Source organism: Vanellus vanellus, assembly GCF_965231255.1.
Source record: "Vanellus vanellus genome assembly, chromosome: 3".
NCBI lineage: Eukaryota > Metazoa > Chordata > Aves > Charadriiformes > Charadriidae > Vanellus > Vanellus vanellus.
Genome location: NC_138907.1, coordinates 84,622,847 through 84,629,434, shown reverse-complemented (window position 1 = coordinate 84,629,434; position 6,588 = coordinate 84,622,847).

The window sequence follows — 6,588 nt, the reverse complement described above, 5'->3', positions numbered from 1 at the left end:
GGAGGAGGGGGTACTTTCATAGAGAGGGCCACCAAGTAAGAGGGGCCCATTCCAGGGTCAGGTAAAGGGAGAAAAGATCATTTTCCTCTCCTTACTGAGATTGCTCCTCAGAAACGTAGTCTTTAGTCATCAAAAAAAACCTGAGTGACAGGTCCTTTCACAAAATTGGTTAACTATACTTAATTTTTCAGGCATAGCTGCTTTAGAACATAAGTAAACCCATATTTTGAGATTAGTAAGAAATTTTGAGTAAGAGATAAGGATTGCGCAAGCTTGGATAGTGCTGATGTACACTTTCCAATAGCTAATATAGCTTAAGACTCTCTCTCCATTGTCTTCACTAGACCTTCAAATACACGTATAAAATAAATGTTTGTATTAGTATAGACAAACGCCAACTCATACTTGTCCCTTTAACCTCGTACTTTCCTCCCCTCAGAGCCCATTTGCCAACGAACAAAACACTACGAATGGCTTTACTGTTTCCACCCTGCTAGGTCTTTGATCCACGGTGTACCCCTTTTCTTGTAAATGCCTGCTGGCCTATAGCAGGCTACAAGCCCTTCAGCACCAATACCCGATTCATTTTGCCATGTGCCGCGTGCATTTGCCAATATTATGTCAAGAACTGGCAATTTTGTCATTGCAAGCTAGGCAGTCCTCACTTGTAGTACAAGGTATTAGTTTCTAGGTAGCTGGCTTTGAGAAGGTCATATCTGCTTGCTGAGCTTCAGCGCTCAAGTGTCTATTATTAAAGGTCATCTAGAGCTGAGTTGCAAGCATTTCTCTTCTTGCTTCTTCCATACTGTATGTTACAACGGCCTGATTCGTGTGCCAGTGTCTGTACGAGGCTGTTGTGAACGGTGCAGTGATACTAAGGATGGCAGATTCTGCACTGCTCAGCACTGTTTTAGTCCTCATCTTGCATGTCTTTACATACTCCTTTAGGCTCTGGCCGTAAGTGCATAGAGTTATTTGGCTGACTTGAGCAGGCTTTATTCAGACTGAAGCAAACTATTACTTTAGGTAGAAAAATGAAAAAAAAAAAAAAAGAGAAAAGAAAAAAAGAATATGTGTGCATAGCTAAGCCAGAGCTGAACTGCAGTGTCATAAAATCAATATGGATAATGACTGACCAACAAGTACATAGTGGCCTGTTTTCCAGTCAATAAAATATTGATCTTTTGCTCTACGTGGTGTTCATTTTTGGTTCTCAGTTTCTTCTTTCATGGCAGCTTTTATTGCAGTCTGCAGTTTGATTAATTTATGTCTTTTCATTTTATCCCAGCTGCCTCCTTTTCTATTTTCACATTTCACATGGCTGATACAGGTTCTTGGTAAGACTTGGATTCCCATAAATAGAAATATGTTTCATTGCCTTAAATATGCATATATATATACACACACACATATAGTGCTTCGCAATTATGTATGATGTTTTAAAAATGTGCACCAAGTTATCAGAAATTAGCCCATTAGTAAATGTTAATTGTCTTAATTTTTTAAATGACAATGATGACTCACCAGATACAGGCTTGTCTGTGGGGTGTGCCTTTTGTTTGTGTTATGGGAAACAACATTCAGTAAATTGCAAGAATGTGGTTTGGGCCCTATAATCAGTCTTGTCTGAACAATCTTCCAGTTTAGTTACAAACTGACGCAAGAATTACCAGGCAGAGTCCTAAGACATGACAGAGTCACAGATCAGACACACTGATCATGATAATCACAATCTTCAAGTCTTAACATTTAGGTAAATGAAATTCTTCTCTGAGTCATCAACTAATTATATTTTTAGAAATACCAGCTGAATTATTTATTCCTCCTGCAGTAAATACACCACAGTCAAATCTGAAACCGAGCATTTTCACTTGAAAGTAATAATAAGAAACAAATGTGACTGCTATAAATAGTTTGAATAAAAGTGATGGTAGATATCAGATTGATGTTTCCTAGTCTCAATCACCAGCTACCAATGTATAAACATAAATACAGTAATACTCTGCACAATTGGGTCAGCTATGCTTGTGTAGATGAAAGCCAACTTGAATAGGTGCAGAGAAGGGCTGCAAGAAGAAACAGCGCGTCTCTGGAGAACTGTAGATCAGGGAGAAGATTAGACAGCTGCTATAAGCCAAGAGACTACATTTGGCTCAAGAACAAAGGCAAGTAAACTCCTCAGGATTGGAAATTAGAAGGCTGCTGCTGCTGAGCAGTGATGGTCCAGGAGAGCCCCTGTCCAGAACCAAGAGGGGAACAGCCATGTAGTCAGTTTTATGGTGATGCTTGATCGGGGTGTTAAATGGCCCATATAACATGATTGCCTGGGACAGCAACGCACCGGGCAAAATGAACCAGATGGTCAGCTTCAGTCTTTGTTGCTAACATTTGATTTACTGCGGGATGATCAGGGTATACACTCCAGTGCAATTCAATTTTGCCTAATAAACTCCAGAGGATGGAAGTTTGAGACATTTATTTTTAAGTCAATCTTTTTTAACGTCATATGCTTTTCTTTAATGATGTACTGGTTTATTTTTAAAATATTTCTAGTTCTTCCCCATCTATTAGCTGCCCAGCTCTAAGGTAATCACATTGCTTTTGTTATGGTCAAGCTCAGTTATCCTAAGGTGCAGTGATGTCTCTAATGCCCTGATCACATTTCCATAGTGATCTCCATCTTCATAGTTACCCCAGGGGACTGGGAGGGAGGATGCCATTTGGGACTAAACTTCTGAAGAGTGAAGTAGGTGGCCTATTACCTCACTCAGTACTTAAGGCTTAAGTTGTTTAACCACTGCCTAATTGCCAGAGAACTCCCGGGGGTAACACGCTTAAAATACGAAGACGAGCTCTGCAGCATTGCTATCAAGTGACCCTTCTTTACTCATATTTCACATTTTTCACTCTGACACAAGTTCATATAGAGAGAGCAAGATATCAGTCTTTTCCTGTACTACTGCTTTTAAAATCCAGGCATGTTTTCAGTAGATGTTGCAGCAGGCAACACACAACAGCGGTATCTCGGAAACCCAGGATCACTTTCCAGCATATCACAGGTGGAGGCACGTGCTACAGACTCATGACTTAGGTCTAGGATGGAACACAGACATCCTCCATTCTCTCTCCCCGTTCCCTGATTTTCTGGAAAGAAAATCTGTGAGCCTAGGCTGGGGAAGAGCTTGGGCATAGTCTGGCCATGTCGGTGAAGTGGGTGTCATATCACAATATAGATTTTCTGGAGCCACTCAGCACGTGCAAGGCCAACTGGTTCTTGTACTGTACTGGTGGGTATTATGCCAGGCTTTCCTCATGGTAAGAGTGGCTCAGTGCAACCACAGGAGCATTAGGAAGGAAGCGGTAAGGTTTTGCAAGGCCTTCTGAACCTGTGGGTTCATACACTTTAAGGGCACCATCACGAGAGGCGAGGCACCTGTTTATACCCCACTGAGTTGACCAGCAGTTTCAGCGCCTGGGCAGAGTCTTTGTGAATCTCACTTCATTTAACAGAATGGATGTAGAGCAGTGTATTGTATTTTAGGAAGAAAAGTAAAAACACAATGACATTTATACAATGACAGATATCAATAGCTGAAGGAAAGCAAAGTTAAATGACTGCCTAAGTGGAAACTGGGAGATCATTTCTGTAAACGAAAAAGTTGGATGGGATTCAAGCCTATAGCCAGAACAAACTTGTTTACCAATCAAGCAGGAATGCTGCAATAAATCCTCTACGTTCTTGTTAATAATATCTCAGAGAAAACGTGTGTGTGCGCATGCATGCTTGTTCGCCCTCAAATTGCCAAAACTTGAATGGACTGAGTCACAGGAAACCCAGCAACTTAAACCAAAGTACAAAACACCTAGCATGGTTATAGACTGCTATTTCCAAATGGAAGCTTCAGTTCATCATATTCAGAAGTACCAGGTACAAGTACTTTGATATGAAAAGAGGGTGCCATTTTTGTAACACAAGGATCTTATCCAATTGGCAACACACAGCTGCAGTGGTGGGTTTAGAGATATCAGATTTGGCCTGAATCAAAAAGATTTTCTTAGCTTGCTAGAGAGAACATTTGTCCAATAGTGTCTATTTACACATTTCTGTAGACTTCCATCCTCATTTTTCACCCAAGTCTTTACAGGGGCTCCTTGAGGATGAGGCCAGACAGAGATGCCAGACAGTGAGGCCAGACAGGGATGAGGCATCTCTACAGCACATAAGCAAATACAGCACATAAGAAACTGGATTTGCTCAGCAAAAACTAATTCAGTGTCAGAAAAACAACCATTGTACAGAATTACATCTGAGCTAATAAACCCTACATCTGTCTTGGATGTAATCCAATATCTTTTTTTTATCAGCTTGCACCTCTGCTGTACGTCTTTTACTGTCCTCTCCAGTAAGATATTCAAGACTGCAGATGCTCACCTGATTCACTGCAGATTTTTTTTAACACTAACTGAATTAATAAGTTACTGCATACAAGAGGCTGCCCTACCACTGCATCTCAAAAAAAGGGAGCCACGAGTCCCTTTCATGCATAGTCTATGTGAGGCTTTGAGAACGAATCCCATTAAGACAACAAAGAAACGCTCAGCTCCTGCCTGTAGCCTGGGCACAGATATGAAGGTAACCACAAAAATACTCAGAGAAGATCACTTACAGAGTAAGCGAAGGAGCACGGCCTCAGACATTTGAGGAACTGAGTCAAGCAGAAAACTACCTAGCAAAATCAAGAAGCAATTGAGTAAGTTTTTGAGGGTTCAGATGTCTCACTCCAGCATCTCGGCCCCCTCTCAAGTCACTTGTTAGCTCTCACCTAACATCTCACATCCTGAGAGTCCTCAGGTGCATTCCCGTAATTTCTACTTGTGATCAGGAGAGCAGTTCGCTGGGAAAGGGCCTCAGTCTGACACCAAGGCTGAGCCTCAGGAACCTCCTGGGTGACTTATTAAATAGAGGATTGACCTGGAAGGAGGTAACAAAATCCAAACAACCTTAGACAGTTGCTCACATTTGAACCCATCTCAACTCAGAGTACTTTTGTGGCAAAGACCTACCTCAGGTAGCCATATCCACGTTGTTCCTGGAGGAAGATCTTCATTTGACCATCTCTGTCTTCACCTCGGACTTTAGATTTTGCTAGGTTAATTATCAAATAAGTAAATATTCTTCTATCCAAACATAGCTTTCCTGGATTAGAAAAATACAGTGCAAAATAATGAAAACAGTTTGTCTAGTTCTGCTGAGTTAAATTTTTTTGTTATTCTTGTTTCCCAAAGCGAAAATATAAAACAACTACTTATTTCTTGAGAACAAGATCCTTACTTATGAAAAAAGCAAATCAAGCCCTTAGTCAAACATTTTCATTGGAAGGACAGCAATCTGAGTAGAAATTTCTGGCTATGAAAGCAGATGGCCGTAAAAGGCTGCTAATATGAGGAATAGGACTTAAGCCAAATAATAGAAAAAATTATCACAAATCTGTAGCAGAAACAGTAGCCTAGCGTGTACTTTGCGAGCCTGTGACAAAGGGCCAACCTCAGGACACCAGTCTACTTTTGGGGACCAGCCTGTTCTCATATGGCCTTGGAGAAGTGCCAAGTTGGGTGACCTTAACATCACATTCCAATATTTTTAAACATTTGGATTTCTTTAACCTTTATCTCTTGAATTTCCTGGCTTTCTTACAATCACCATCTTATTCCTTGTTAGCTTGACTTTTTTTTTTTTCTTTTAATTGCTACAAAATCCTTATTGTAATCTTAACTCTTAACTCACTGGAAAGCAAACCCACCTTGACTGATGTTTCGGGGGTGGGGGTCTGTTATCATTTACCAAGATCTTCGATTTAAGACACGTTTCCACTTGCCTATAAAACACTATCAAAGTTAAATGCTTTGAGCCAAGCTCTGTGTCAAACTTTCTCAGGCCTGTTCTCCTTTTTCCTTTTCATCCCCAGAAGATTTCAGTCAAAACCATCTTGCATTTCAGAAAACAAAACACAGGAAAAAAATATAATATTTGCCATATATTGAAGAACCCTGAACCTTTTCTTTGAGGAGTTCAGGTGCTTCACTTGATTTTGGCTCAGGACTAACAACAAAAAGGAAATCTTTCTCTCATGGATATGTCTCCTGCCATCCCCACAAAAATCCACTTGTCTCAGTTACATCTCTTCTGCATTAAGGAATTGCAGATACATTTCCCACAGGGCAAATGTGTGGTCCAGATACTACATGCTTGGTGACAACCACTTGTAAGTATTTTAGGTTGGCTACACGTTTCAGTTGCTCAGCTGTAAAATGGTGATAACTCCCCATCTTGGAGAAATCAAGTTAGAAAACTGTGAAAATTGATCCATCTAAAGCACTGACATAGCAGACTGCTGGTGACCAACCTGACAAGGCCAACCTCCCAGTAAAGCTCCCAATTCTGTCTTCAGAGTAGCTTTCAGCATGGAGCGGCATAGCGAGAAGTGCTGAGAGTCCCAAATGCATGATGGCTCTCACTGTGAGAGCACGGTCCCCTCTACACAGGCGATGGGGAATGTGTTCCCTAGGAAAATAATTATTTTGGGCCAC